This window comes from Neopsephotus bourkii, unplaced genomic scaffold, assembly GCF_033783945.1.
Source record: "Neopsephotus bourkii isolate Nb327-2 ecotype Australia unplaced genomic scaffold, CSIRO-AGI_Nbou_v1 NB_855, whole genome shotgun sequence".
Taxonomy (NCBI): Eukaryota; Metazoa; Chordata; class Aves; order Psittaciformes; family Psittacidae; genus Neopsephotus; species Neopsephotus bourkii.
This window is the reverse complement of record NW_026901351.1, coordinates 2,508,192-2,523,668: the sequence shown is the minus strand read 5'-3', so window position 1 is coordinate 2,523,668 and position 15,477 is coordinate 2,508,192. Positions and strand designations below refer to the sequence as shown.

The following is a 15,477-nucleotide window of genomic DNA, read 5'->3' as shown; positions in this document are numbered from 1 at the left end:
TAAAAACATATCATAGCCATTTTTTTAGGACATAAAAATGGAAATGCTCCAAAGCACTTGTTTATTTAGATATATTCAAAAATAGGTCCTTTGATATTTAACTGCTGGTATGTGGCTCATTCTAGGAAACTACTTTGTGTCCTGGGTTTAGCAGTAGCAGTCATTTTTCTCTTTCTCATTAGTTGGTGGAGACATTGCTGTTATCTTGTTGATTACATCTGTGGGGATCTGTCTACGTCCATCTTGCCATTTTATTCCCAGAAATTGAATCTCCTGTGCAGGTCCCTTGACCTTACTTCATTTTATGGCAAAACCGGCTTGGAATACCTCTTGAGGTACACATCAGACTTCCCCATCATCCCGCATTACCCAACAAGTGTATCCAGGTCCCTGAGCAAAAGCAATCCCATGAATGGGTTTGCCTTTACTTGAAGCAGGAATAACCCAGACTGTCTTCCCCAGCAAATTCTTCATATGCACCACAGGAACTCTGTCCCCCTCCACAATATGTAAAAGTTCTGATTGGGCTGGGCCAGCCCTGTTGGCAGATCCTCTGGTGTTGACCAACCAGGTGGCCTTTGGTAAGTACCTCAAGAGAGGGTACTTCAAAGACCCAAAAGGGTACTGATGGGCTTTTGGTATTGCTCCTTTGGAGGGGTGTCCAGTTCCGACTGGGCCAGATGTAAAAAATGTATTGTACACTGCAGCTGGGGAGAACGGCCCTACCTGGAGCCTCTGGCAGAAAGCTCCACGGGAGACTCGAGGTCGACTCCTTGGTTTTTCGAGTCGGGGATACAAAGGATCTGAGGCAAGCTATACCCCAACTGAGAAACACATTTTGTGGCGACACAGCACCCCAGAGAGAATTGAGTCAGACAATGGAACTCATTTCCAGAATAACCTTATAGACACTTGGGCCAAAGAGCAACTGGCAACGCAGAGGTAAACCCATCTGGGCTGCTGCACTGTGGAAAGATATTGCTGCCCGGGTGCAGAACCTGGTGGTGAAGGTACGTCATGTAGATGCCCATGTACCCAAGAGTCGGGCCACTGAGAAACACAAGCTTTCTTGGGTGCAGTGGGGTTCTGGAGACTGCACATCCCAAATTACAGTTTGATTGTAAGCCCTCTCTATTATGTGACCCATAAGAAGAATGATTTTAAATGGGGAACTGAGCAACAACAAGCCAAACGATTAAAACCTCTTTGGTATGGAGGACAATGGCTGAAGTATAAATATGGGGAGGCCTGGCAGATTGACTATATCACACTGCCACCAACCCGCCAAGGTAAGCACCATGTGCTTACCATGGTGGAAGCAACCACCGGATGGCTGGAAATGTACGCTGTGCCCCACGCCACTGCCCAGAACACTATCCTGGGCCTTGAGAAACTGCTGCAGGAGAGGGTGAATCGAGTCAGTTTGCTGAGGTGAAAGCCATCCAGCTGGCCCTGGACATTGCTGAACGAGAAAAGTGGCCAGTACTTTATCTCTATACTGACTCATGGATGGTGGCAAATGCCCTGTGGGGGTGGTTGCAGCTGTATGGGGAGGAAGCAGAGACAGGACACCTGACCCAAACTGACCAAAGAGGTATTCCATACCACAGCACGTCATGCCGAGGATGTAACTGAGAGTGAGCTGGAAGGGCTGGGTGGACGGCAGGGTTGGAGGAGGTATGGGTCAGTGCTTGGTCAGGCTGGGGGGGCAAGTTATCGGTCACCTGGTGATGGGGTGTTGTATTCTCTTCCCTTGTTATTTCCTTTATCATTACTATTATTGGTGGTAGCAGTAGTGATTTGTGTTATACCTTAGTTACTAAACTGTTCTTATCTCAACCCGTGGAAGTTGCATTCTTTCTGATTCTCCTCTCCGTCCCTCCAGGAGTAGGGGAGGGCAAGAACGGGGGGCGGGGGGGGTGGGGGGGGGGAGTGAGTGAAAGCTGGCTGGCTGGGGTTAAACCACGACACTTTGTTAAGGCTATTTTGTGTTTATTTTCAGTAATGCATGGAGAGGTTTTGATACATTCTTAGGGATTCAATTCTCCTTACACTTTTACTTCTAGTTGAGAAAATACCCAAGGGTACAGTTTATCTTGCTCAAAGCCAGATGCCTTAAAATTAGACCCTAAATCGTGAAAGAATCATTGCAGCCAGTCACCCTTCATAATGAATTGAGACCTGGATACATCCAGAACATATTTCAACTGACCTACATATGCTCATTTTAAAATTAAAATTTCCCTCAGCAGGTGCTTTTGTCTTTCCATTAGCAATAACAGAGAGACGGTAATCAGAAGGCATTCAGATACTGAATATTAAGACAGATTTGTCCAATTTATGTATATTTTTAACATTATAAAACCTTTTAATTCCAAATGATGACTAAATTATCAAAATATGAATAGCCAAAGTAAAAAATCTTCAGTTAAAAACTCTAGAGTATAAGTAAGCAGGGTCCTGGCTATATACAACAGATAAATCTAAGTTTTACATTTCTAATCCCCAAAACTTCCTATGGAATTCACTAGCTTAGGTTTTTTTAAATTTTAGAAAAATATTTTATTTGAGAATTAAACTTGGAGAAGAAACAGATTTAAAAAAAAAACAGTAATAGTAACCATTACACTTACTTTTGCATGCTTAATTTATTTGTCTGTAATCATGTATGTCTCAGTTTTCATCTACTTCAATATCATATTTTTTTTTGCTATTAAGTCTGCCTTTTTTTTCCCCCTCTGTCTTTCTTTTTTACCTTCCTCCCTTCTGAATAACATCTTTCTGGCCTAATATTACTCCACATTCAGATGATGAATGCAACAATTCCTGCAGGAAACATGAGAAAATCCACAGCTACAGATGCAAAAAGAGGCCAGAGCTCAAAAGCAACAAATTCTTTAGTCTTGGGGATGCAGTGGTTCATAACGCTTATGCCTAAGCCATAGTCTCTACAGACTGGATTTACAAGACACCACTTCTTTTCATTTCAGAAAACAAGACAGGAAAGCCTGCTGATTTCACATCATATGCAATTCTTTCCCAGGCTGATACAGCTGCCTTACTATTTGCCATTTCTCTCTTCTGCTTAAATTTAGCTTGTCAACATTCTAGGACCACAAACATACAAATATGGAGCTGCAAAAAAAAGCCACATATACTTCAACAGTGTTCAGGATTGACATCAGATAATATCCAAACTTGAAACAGTGTAAATTTCAGAATTGTGCACCTAGGGACAAATTTAGACCAAACACAATAAATTTGACTAGTTGCCTTTCCTTTACACTGTATGCTTTAGCAGACAAAGGAAAAGAGGATTAAGCTTCCATTATCCGTGCGCATTTTCTATGTTTCCCAACTAAACAAATGCTACATTGGAATACTCCATACTGTCACACAAGGCAACCCGAGAGGGGAGCAAAGCACCATTTCACAGCAGAAGGCTCACAGGGCTTGACACATGAAGAGCAACATAAAACTTTGTGAAGACTGGCCTATACATCTGTTGGTGTTGTTCCTACTGCAAGGACTAGAGAGTGCACTACTCATTACTACAGAGCACTAGACAACCCATTGAACATTGGATGAAAAAAAAAAATCAGAACCATTTTAAATGAAGTAATTTCATTTCATGGCTGAAAATCAAACTTAAAAAAAAATAATTATTTCACAGCATTTGCATTAACTAAAGATTTCTGCCAGCATATATAAAAGGTCCATTCCTGAAAATTAAAATCCTTAACAGACAAGAAAGAATTATCTAGAGGTCACTTAAATCACGGTTTGTCATAGTGAATCATAAACATCATCTAAAATTAAAAGGTTTTTTTTTTAATAGTTCAGGGCAGCACAATAGCGTCAGAGTTGCGCATTTACATTCCAAACTGGTATTAAGGGGCTGGACAAGAAATGATTAAACAGCCTTCAAAGACATTTTTTTAAGCTCTTAACTTGTGGCAAACTAACTAAACAAGACTATATCCCCTCAGGACTAAACTGCTGCATTCAGAGAAATCTTCTATTTTCTTCAGAAACAATTAAAAAAAGGAAAATGTGTTTTACATTGCATAAAGCTGTTTTACTGGGTGTTTAGGGACAGTTACTCATCTTGATTCCAAATAAATAAATATTTACTTCTTGACTTCCTAAATTGGCCTAAATAACTTACTTGCATCAGAGCACTTCTATCCATAGTAAGAGCATCATTAGTGTAATGAAAACTAGGTCAGGCTGGTAAAATATCAGTTTCAAAGCCCAAATTTATAACTTTTTCCATTCCTGTAGACAAGGTATTAAAAATAACAAACGTCTAATTTTTTCAGTGAGACCCAGCACGTCACTTCTTAAGTTTTTCTCCAGCACTGTAAATTTACCAGTTCAGTTATAACGCTAGTCCCCAAAGAGAAAATCATTAATAAAATACTGTTCTGAAAAACTACAATTACAGACAAGTCATTGCCCTAAGTCTACTAGTACTGCTGCTAATTATTTTGTAAGTGCCACAGGAAACAATGGACAAGAGCTCTCAGACTGAAGTAATTCACAATTGAAGGTTAACAAATCTTTAATAAGGAATTCTTGTCATAGGAAGAAATACTTTTAACCTTTTATATCATCTTCAATTGAATAAACTGTCTGTGAAACTATTCCTACAGAATAAGACTTATCAGAATTTATTCTCTGCAGTCATTAAAAAAAAAAAAAGGGAATAATACCCAGGAGCAAGCATTTTATTACTTTATTTTTTGTTGAGACAGTAGCGCAAAGTTCAAATGCCAACTCCTGAAGCAGGCTGCAAACTTTATCCGATGGCAACAGGAAGTAGAGAGCTGGAATCCAAAACTAATGCTTTCAGGAGGCCAGCATTCTGTTCTTTAATAGCACTGATGTCTCCCAAGATTTCACATCATGACTACAATGAACATAAGATGTCTTTCCCAAGTACCTTCTCCTTTACATATGTAAAAGTCTGGCTGAAATTCTGTTCCCGCTCACCAAGCCACAAAACAAGACCTCTTCTTTCTGTTTCACTCCCCCTTCTGACTGTTACTCTTCCATAATTCTAGACACAGATGGGAACACTCATCATGTGCTTTTCAAAATGGTCCACAGCTCTCACCGTGACAAAAGATGGGAAGATACACTGTGAATACAGACATCCTCATGTAAAGTGCTCTTTGTTGCAAAGTTAACTTTAACCAAGGAAACATTAGAAATAACCAAGGCTTTAAAAACTTGTTAAAATTGTGTGCAGCAGGCTTAACTTATCAATGACCCAATAAAGGTCATAACCATTCAGAGAGAATGAAACATCATACAACACCTATATTCAAGGAGCATTCAAAGAGAGTCTGGATGACGCTCTTAGTCATAGGGTCTAGTTTTAGGTGGTCCTGCAAGGAGCAGGAAGCTGGACTTGATTCTTATGGGTGCCTTCCAACTTGAGATATTCTATGACTCTATGATATATGCTGTCAATATTTATTACACTAATTATAAAACATAACTTCAACCCATTATCTTTTATTCTACAGGTGCCATTCACAAGAACTCAGTGTTACTGTCATACAAACACAAGGCAAAAACATTTTAGTCCAGCTGACTGGTTTTCCAATGTCAACCTGTTACTACCTTTACTCGCAAATGTGTTTTTTTACTGCTTTCTCAAAATGCTGTTCTAGCAGGTTTCCTACAACACTCTTATTCTCTTCGTTCCTGTTCCAGTGATCTCATTCCATTGACAAAAGGTACCCAGACTTGCCCCATAAGGTGTCACCTGAATGACACTTGCTTCCAGACCAGAAATGGTGCAGAATCTCCTTACAAATAAAAAACTGATGTTTGATGCTCTTCAAAATAGATATTCTTTTCAAATTCAAACTACATAAACCCTTAAAAAATAGATTCTCTATTTATGCATTGCTTCTGAATGCTGTACTTTGAATGTTGGAGACACCTATAGGTAATCACAAAAGCCGATTTCAGTTTGTAAGTTACAGTTAATACATTTTTCTTCTTCCTAAACACACATAAGAAAGTGTATGTTTTTCCTAAACCTTCTAAGAGCAGCAGCTTCAGTTGTTTGCAGGCACCTAAGTTAGATTAACAGAATTGGACGCCTAATATTTCAAATCCATAGCATAAAATATTTCCACAAGTGTTTTCTGGACTGCTGAATGATTGTTTCAGGCCTTCCCTGCCTTGATAACCACCAAAGCCCTCCCACCTCCATAGATGAATGAATGCCCCAGGAGGATCACAGTGGTGTTGACACCCCATGTTTCCTGATGCTTGTTTTCATTCTGTACCAGACAGGCATTTCAGGCTTGTGGATACTGGATTGTCATTTTGGGAAGAAACAACAAACTTATTTCCTGTCATTTCATCCATAAAGCACAGCACAAGTCCAGTCATTCGGGAATGTATACTGGGTTCCTGGCGTGGGTTGTCTGGCTTTTTGGTTGGTTTTTTTGGGTGGTTTTTTTTTTCTTTTAATGTATAATGACATTTTCATATCTGTGGACACACTATACCATTTAAGTGCAAAGAACAAAATCCTATTACCTTGCTACATGAGGTCATTTGACCTAAATGGGAGTAGAAGAAATGGTTATTGTCTTTAAAAGAAAACTTGAAAGACTATTTCTCCTGCAAGAATTAATGGTATTCCCCAAACTGTTACATTCCCTTTTTTTATTTTCCAATATGGGTTTTGTAAGCTTATTACATTTACTTTCTAAGCTTACATCTAACAGACAAAACTGCTTTTGAAAATTAATGAAGTTCTCAGTAAATTTGTAATAAAGCAGCCAAACAGCAAGAAGAATTAACTGAAGACCCTATAATCTGCTTGTTTAGCTAGCGAAAAGAATGCTTACGATACAGGAATCTTCTGGGAAAACCTTTCACCCATTTCAAAACCAGGCTACTCACAATTTAAAATTTAATTACAAGCACTCCAGACAAATGAAATTCTATTTAACAAAATGAATCAGAACGACACTGGACCACAAAATCACGAATAATGTTTATCTAAATTGACTTCAGACATCCAAAAGTTTTGTCAGTTAGGACGGTATTTTTAATTCTTCCTTGGAAAGACCCTAAGACAGTCTGTCACATCAACCCTCAAAGTTTCAGTACACCATCTTTTAAAGCACAAGTTTGCCGCTGTACCTCTTGCTGCCCGAACCCACACTACGTGCTCCAGCGAGACCCCGGGCAGCACCAGGTCACTGCCGAGGGTCGAGCAAAGTGAGGTACCTCAGCAAGGCAGACCGTCATTCACTAAAAACCAAAGCTGCGACTTCTAACAATTTGATACAGCCCTCTTAACAATAACTTCCCGCTTAGCCCCTCTGCCACGTCCGTACTCACACCCGTAAACACAGAGCCCCCACCAGATCCGCGTTGCAACCAGTTCAGCCGCCCAGCGACTCGCGGACTTACTGCAGTGCGATGCAGGAGCAGCCGCGCGGCCCTGGGATGCGATGGAGCCCGGCGCCCTGGGCAGCCACGGGGACCAGCCATCCAGCCGGGCCAACGCCGGCGACGGCGCCACCGCCGCCAAACCCCCTGCTCCGCCGCCGGCAGCCGCAGGCCCGGAGTGCTCGGCCCCACGGGACTCCGGCCGACCTGCTCCCCGCCGCCCTCCCCGGCGCAACGCGGATCTCGGCAGCCGCCGGCGGGCAGCGCGGCTTTAAGCGGCTGTGCGCCAGCACATCTCCCACCCCCTTTCTGGCCGGGCGGCACGGGGGAGGGGACAACCGAAACACACACACTCAAGGCACACAAATCACACACGCTCCGCACCCCGGGTAGCTGCGGAACGTGTTGTCCGGCACCACGTTCCCCGGGTGTTGCCCGCCGATTCAGCCGCCCCCTGCCCGCTCCACGCTCGGGTGGCAGTGCGGCAAGACCCGCGCACCGCTCCGCGCGGTTTCCCCTTCTCCACCAGCCCACGGCGCCGAGAGACGATACCCCCGCACCCGTGCAACACTTACCCAAAGTTTACCCGGTCTCCCCGCCGGCGCTGACTGCGCCGGGCTGCCGGTCACCCTCCCGCCAGCTACGAGGCAGCGGGGCTGTGGCTGTGACAACGACCGCGCCCGCGCAGCCGCGGGGGCACGGAAGGGCCGTGCGCGGCCCGCTCTGCGCACCTGCGCGGCGCCCGCCCTTGCCTACCTGGCGCCCTGGCTGAGCGCGCTGCCGCGGTGCAGGAAGGGCACGCGGTGGCCGCGGCTCCCACGCAGGTGCGCGAGCACTGCGCCGCCGGGACCGCGGCTCGAGAGAAGCTACCTCCTCGCCGCTGTGCCCCGGCAGGGCCGTCCCCGCGGACAGAGGCTGCTCCAGCAGCAGCCCGCCGTGCCCGGCTCGGCAGCCTCCGCTTGGCTGCCCCTGCTGAGGGACCTCCGCGAGCAGTCGGTGCTGGAAACGCTGGCCTGTCTGCTCCCCCGGTCTCCTCCAGCACGTGTTGGGGAATGGCTCTGTAGGCAGCAACAACAGAGCTAGGGCCCGTAAGAATTTGCAGATTTGCTCGGAAAAGAAAACAGAGGGCACAGAGGAGCAATGGCATGAAAGTAATGTCTTTACACCAGTACCTCCCGCTTTAGCAATAAAACAAGGGAGGTGATCAAACTTTCACTGACAGGCTCGCAATGTGTTTAAGGGCAATTTGTTGACCAAAAGAAACTCCTCTGGAACACTGGCAGATTTCTAAGCAGTGCAAACACTGCCAAACTTCCGTCATCACCAATGTTTGGGTGCCATTCCCGGATGAGCCTCAAAGCATCAACTGGGAACCTGACGGTCTGGTTAATTACAATGACCATCAATCCCTATCTAAATTCACTTTGACTGGTATATGACACTAAAGAGACTTCAGGTTTGAATGGTGTTCCAGGCAATGCAGATGAAATTTAGCATACTGTTTGATAATAAAACCACCGGAGTATTAAAATTAAAAAACCCATACCAAGATTATTTTGTTTATTTTGGAACTGCATCCATTCTTCCTTTTCTGAAACCTACATTTAAAGGGTTTAATTTTTACATAACACACAAGTGCTAGAAATTTTTGGAATCCTCTTTAGTAACCATGTAAAAACTTCACCAAATTTTGTTTTAAAAGCTTTTTTTGTTTCTTAAGGGAGAATTCCTTAATTCACTTAGTATACTATAAGTGATTCCCTCAAACTATAGAGTACATGGTGTCTGTAAATTAGCTTTTACACAACACATTAAAATACATGTAACTGTTTTGAATTAGCGCATTTCCAAAACTCATTAATATGCCAGCTTTTTGTTTAACAACAGAGCTTGACTATTTAGATGAGTTTCAAGCGTACAAGTAAAATGTTATGACATTTTATGTATATAATGCAATAAGTGTGTATTAAACCATACACTGATACAAACGCATTCACAAGTAAATTTTCATTATGATATAGTTTTGATGATCTTTAATAAGTTCACAGTCTTTTAAAAAATCCATTCATTTCTTTTAGTATGCATATAAAACCGAAAGAAATCTATTTTCTGTAACTTTGGAACAATGGGTTCTAGGAGGTGTAGTAGCCTTTAAATTCAGATCCACTAGTCAACTTTATAAATATCTTTCCAAACAGCAGCTTCATAGTAGCATGTGATGAGATTTGGCTTTAGCCTCCCATGTTTAATATATTGCTTTCCCTTTAAAACCTTCATTTAAAGAGGTTCTTTTTCTCCCAGGGAAGGAATTCAGCCCGAGCATATTTGAACCTCAAGTTGCTAAATATAGATCAAAACTGAAGTAGTGTGTAGTTACTTATTTGTGATAAATCATTCTAGTACAAAACAAAAATTTTATAGGCCTAGCAATAAAATGTTTGATGTAGTGGTTTGGGGAGAGAGGCCTGGTTTTGAATTATCGTGCTGCCTTTAAAATTGGTTTCAAGCACTTTCAATTACATAAAGTCATATTAAAGTGAAAATTGGTAGGTAAAATAATGTTCAGAATTACAATTACTTTTTAATGTTGCATATAACTGGGCCCTTACTGTTTCCTTCTGCTGCATGTTGGAACAGTGTCCAACTTCAGATCCTATTGAAATAGAAAAGGTCCAGCAAGCTCAGGTGGACAGTGGAATGACAATTCCATTGACATTTGTAACTTTAAAACTTCAAAAGTAAATTTAGAGGTCTTGTGACACAAGTGTGGAAAATTAACCCCTTCATTGAACATTTAATTTGCCTTAGAAAAGCAGCAACCCTTACACAGGCCAAAGCTAACTCAGTACAGCTGAGCCGTGAAAGATCCATGTAAAAGATGTCAAACTAAAGGGATACTAAGATGTTTTCTTTGCACTGAAAAATACTTAGTGTGATTGCTATTCCCATGTCTAGTTTTAGAAACATGGTTGTAGCATGTGTAACTTTTGAAAAGAGGTCAAGGATAAGGCATAGATGAATTATGGCTGATGGCTGAGAGTTTTCCCAGCGCAGAGCTCCGAGGCAGTGTTTGGGAGGGTGCATTCATGTAAGCAGCTGCATTCATGTAAGCAGCTTTGTTCTGGTTTTCAGTGCAAAGCTGCATCCCATTCCAGAAGCAGGATACTGCTCAAACTATATGCACGCCTGTCCTCTTCTCCTTTAATCAAGCTCCTACCATAAGCAGATTAAAATATTCAGAAAGTTTTTATCTTAACAGCTCACTCCCTCACAGCAAAGAAAATAACAGATGTCTGGAATCTACAGCCAGAATTTTAAGTATTAAATTTATTATACTGTATCCTTAGATCTGTGTTTGGATATTTAAATAAACTGTTGCTAAGCACTGCTCATTTAATAAGCCTTTATTATGAACTTGGGGCCCTAAGTTTTGATATAATTCATGAAAGAAAAAGCACCAAATTCAAGAACCGTAGCAGCAGAAACAATTATCAATCTCCAGTATTTTTTATATGTTACTGAGAAGTCGTGAGTGTATCAGTCATCTGCAGTTATTGTGTATCAGTACTTTTGGAGAAACATGGTTTGGTCTTACAAATCTGAGTTCAGTGGCCATCTGACTGTACAAAGTCACAGGTGCAAAATATGGAAATACAATCTAACTCCACGTTAATTCAGCTGAGATAACGGCAAGCTGTATATAAAGAACATCTGTTCTTCAGAATATATGATTATCAGAAGCAAATATAGTTCACCAAATTTGTTAAAGAAAAAAAAATAATCTTGTCAAAACTTAATTAATCTAACTTAGACCATTCTTAAGCTTTATGAAGTTTTTTATGAAGGAAATGGAATATAGTGAAAAAACTTTTTTCACACAGTAATTCTATACTTTGTGTATTTTCATCAAGAAATGTCAATATACAGTAGGACTATACTGCTCCCTCCCAGGAATACCAGATTCACAGGCAAACACTAATAGGGATTCAAGGAGGAAGCAAACCTTTTTTGTTAGAAATAAGATCTTTCATAGATCATGCTTACATCACTTTATGTTAATTATTGTAGTGATAAGGATATAGCATAGAATAGTATGCAAACTTGATACATAGAGGAGCATAGGTATTTGCATAGTTCAAGAGGGAAATAAATCTTATGAAATACCTAGAGACATTTGCACATCTGCTCTCACATTCTGTGAATATCTGTACGGATATTCAGTATATATATTTAAAAAATCTATAGTTGCTAAATAAAAATGCAGCAGAGCAAATATTTGTACTTGAGAAAATCAAGGGCTGTTGGCAAACCAGAGGAAATCATATTCATCAGCTTAACCATTGTTTGTGAGCTTGTTATGCAGTATACCAGATACTCTAACCAAATCCATAGCTATTCTTTCATTACTGCAATCAAGATATTATACTGAAAGCATTTAAACTGGTACCTGTTGGATTAACACCCAACATGGCAGGCACATTTGCTTGATTTCCTCACTGCTACAGATCAGTCAGTCCCACTTCTGCCCCAGGAGAATCCTGGGTAAGTCCTCTTGGAACACATTTTGAGGCACATGAAGAACAGGGTGAGTGGGAACAATCATCGTTAATTTAGTAAGGGTGAATCTAGCCTGATCAATCTGACTGTCTTCTGTGAACTGACTGAACATATGGATGAGAGGAGAGCAGTGGATGAAACTTATCTTGGCTTTTGCAAGGCTTTCTACACTTTCTCCCACAACATTCTTCTGTCCAAGTTGGGACGTTACAGATGGGATGGGTGAAAGCTAGAGGGGTGACTAACTGGTTGGATGGCTGGGCTGAGGGTAGTGGTTAATAGGCTATACTCTATCTAGATGTCAACTGCAAGTGGCATTACCCAGGGATCTATCCTCACATCTTTAAGAATAAAGGATCTGTCCTTCCATCTTTACCAGTGACCTAGACGACACAAAGGAGTGCACGTTCTTCAAGTCTGCAGACACACAAATTGGGAGGACTAACTGACATGCTTAAGGGAAGGACTGCCCCCCAGAGTGATCTAGACATGCTGAAGCAGTGGGCTGACTGGAACCTTATGAAATTTGACAAGAGCAAATGCAAAGCGGCTTCCCCTCACCAGGGAAGAAAAAAGCCCTGCAGTGATGGGGCCAGACTGGGCACTGCCTGGCTGGGGAGCAAATCTGTTGAAAAAGCCCTGGAGATTCTGTCAAACAGCAAGCTGAGCCTGAGCCTGCAGTAAGCCCTGGCAGCAAAGCAAGCCAACACCATCCTGGACTGTATGAACAGGAGCACAGCCAGTAGCTTAAGGAGTGTTATCCCCCTCTAATCTGTATTTTAGAGATCACACCTTGAATACGGGATCATAGGATAATTCTGGCTGAAAAGGCTCTCAAGACATCTCTAGTAAGGATCAAATATGACACCAGACTTTATTCAGTTGGATCTTGAAACCCTTAGATAACAAAACCAGCATTATCTCTGGGGCAGCCTGATCCAGTCCTGGATTGTCCTTGTGGTGAAAAAGTTTTTCCTTCTATCTAGTCTGAACCTCTCGTTTCAACTTAGGCTCATAACCTTTTGTCTTCCCACAGTGCATAATTATGAAGAGCATGTTGCAGTCTTCTATGATAGACTCCTCATGTTGGCAGGCTACAGTTAGGTATTCCGAAATCCTTCCCTTTGCGAGGCTGGACAAGCCTAGATGAGCCAGTGATTATACAGAGTATCATACGAGTGTAACAATGCTCAATTTACTAACGGATTTGCCTGCACCCTGGTTTTATAATATTATCTCTAGTACTTTAAGGGAAAGAATGAGAAGTATAAAAGAAGCAAAGACAAATGCAGTACCTTACAGTGAATTTAAAACTGGTTTGTTTTTTCTGTACAGCTTGATCTCATCTCTACTTTCCATCTACATATGCATTTTTTCCCCTCTATCATTCCTATTTCACAGATGGATCTCAGACAAACCTTATTCAGTGCATTTTCAGAGATATCAGCAAACAATGGGTTGACAAGCTAATAAAATCTACATGAAAGGTACTGTTGATTTCAGCTGGATGTAAGAATGAGCCCTTAGTTATACTAAATGAGAAATGTTTGTTCACTCTGAAAAGACGCTATTTAGTTAAAGGTTACCTGAGAAGCAGAGGTCTGATAGCTCACTTATTCTGAAATGCTATATACAAATTCTTTAGTACTTGACTGGGGCTGGTGGTAAGGGGCAAAATGCATTTACCATGTATTTCTTGACATAGTATTATAACAGTAACATGCATAGTTTTTCCACTACATTTCACTATATATATGCAGGATATAAAAAAGCATATGGCTGGCAGACATTAAAAAATATATTTATATGAAATATCTCAAATTGGCTTTATATTTAAAAGATGGGTTTAACACATTAATTACCATCTGTATGTTTACTGAACTGTCTCAACTGTGAAAAGATATGACATGTCCTTAAACATTTGTTGAATCTTAACACATACTAACATCCTAACATACTAACACATTTAACATCCAACTATCAATGTAATTTTTTATATGAAGACTTTCTGTTTTAAACTTAGTTCAACAGTAATCAAAGTGTTATATATTCTCTAGTCAGCGGTAATCAGTAAAAAAAAAAAGATGGAAAAAAATTATTAAATTTAGATGCTTTTAATTTTTTAGTTCACTGTATGCATTGTGCACAGAGATCATTTCTGTTACTAAAATACAAAATGAAAGACATATTGATGGATTCTTGGGTTTGTTGTCTTTCTTCTTCTGTTTGCCAAACTTCTTCTAAATTTTACTTTGCTTATGGTGCTTATATTTAACATCATGACTGCGTACAGGCTTCCTGCAGGTAGATTAATGAAAGGGCAACAGTAGGATGTCATGTTTAAAAAAATAAATACACATAGGAAATTTGTAAAAACCGCCTCCCTATGCTATGTCTGATGAGAGGAAAAAAACAGAAGTAAGAACAGCTACTTTTTCCTTGATTTGTGAGTTGAAAGAGGTAGCATACAACAGAATGTATACCCACTACAGAGGCAGTGTAGAACTACAGGTTATTACTAAGCATGGTTTAATGGTAACGTTTTCCTTATTGGTGTAGCACAAGTTAAAGAGCAGAGGAAAAGAAACAGAGAGGGCAAATGGTATTACAATTTTTCTTGGCTTGAAAAAACGCTATAAAAAGTGAATGTCAGAAAAATCAAGAATTGTAAGAAATTATTTTGAAGTACAGCTGAAATTAAAAACTACACAATTGAAATTAAAAACTGCTTGTCACTCATGATATTTGAGTGTGGCTTGTCATGAAACAATCACATGAACTAAAAGAATTCAAAACTTGCATTTCTTAAATAATTAGAACTAACTAATTAGACCTACTTCATTTTCATTAAATGTGCTCAGCAGAAAAAATATTTGGAATACCAAAACATAACTTTTTTAGTAAGCTAGAGATGTATATCAAACTACACTAACTTTAGTAAACCTGACTGCAGATAATTAACACAATCAGCATCAAGACTTAGGTGTCTGGGTACTACTACACCACATATTCAACAGGTATGTATATTATTATAACTGAAAGTGAACAGATCTTAAAAGCAGGATAGAGGGTTCAAATCTGAAAAGCTGAGATAAAGATATATCTTTAAAAGGAAATTGAAAGAAAATAAATAGTAGAGAAGAAGAAATAACTTATTATATCAAATTACTTTAAAATAAAGGTTTTCCAGGGGGCTGATGGAATAAAGAAAAAGAACATGTCTCCAAATATTGTACGTCTCAGCAAAAATTAAAGGTGGGCTCAAAAATGAAAAGGTAAAGAGAAATTTTTTTATTTAAGTTAATAACAAGGAAGCCACCAGTAGTCTTCAAAAATGAACTTTTAGCAGATTCGAGGAAATTAGAGAAATAAGAGAAATCAGTAGAGGCAAGTAGTGGCTAGCTAGCACTTGCTCTACTTGTAGCCCTCAGATTTCAGATTCCTATACAGCTACTGGTGGAATTTATGAATATTTACTTCTCCTTTTGAAGT

At 40.4% G+C, this 15,477-nt stretch overlaps 1 protein-coding gene across 15 annotated transcripts in view; it reads right to left on the bottom strand.

Moving 5' to 3' along the window:
• Positions 1-15,477, bottom strand: part of DGKB (diacylglycerol kinase beta) — a 476,877-nt gene that overhangs the window by 346,816 nt on the left and 114,584 nt on the right. For 8 of the 15 annotated variants that reach the window (XM_061356463.1, XM_061356472.1, XM_061356474.1 and 5 more), the window contains exon 1: positions 8,185-8,441. The exons of 1 other annotated variant lie outside the window; for it this stretch is intronic. The gene's annotated coding sequence lies outside the window, so the exon portion shown is untranslated. 6 more of the 15 variants (XM_061356467.1, XM_061356464.1, XM_061356465.1 and 3 more) reach the window with 5 other exon arrangements.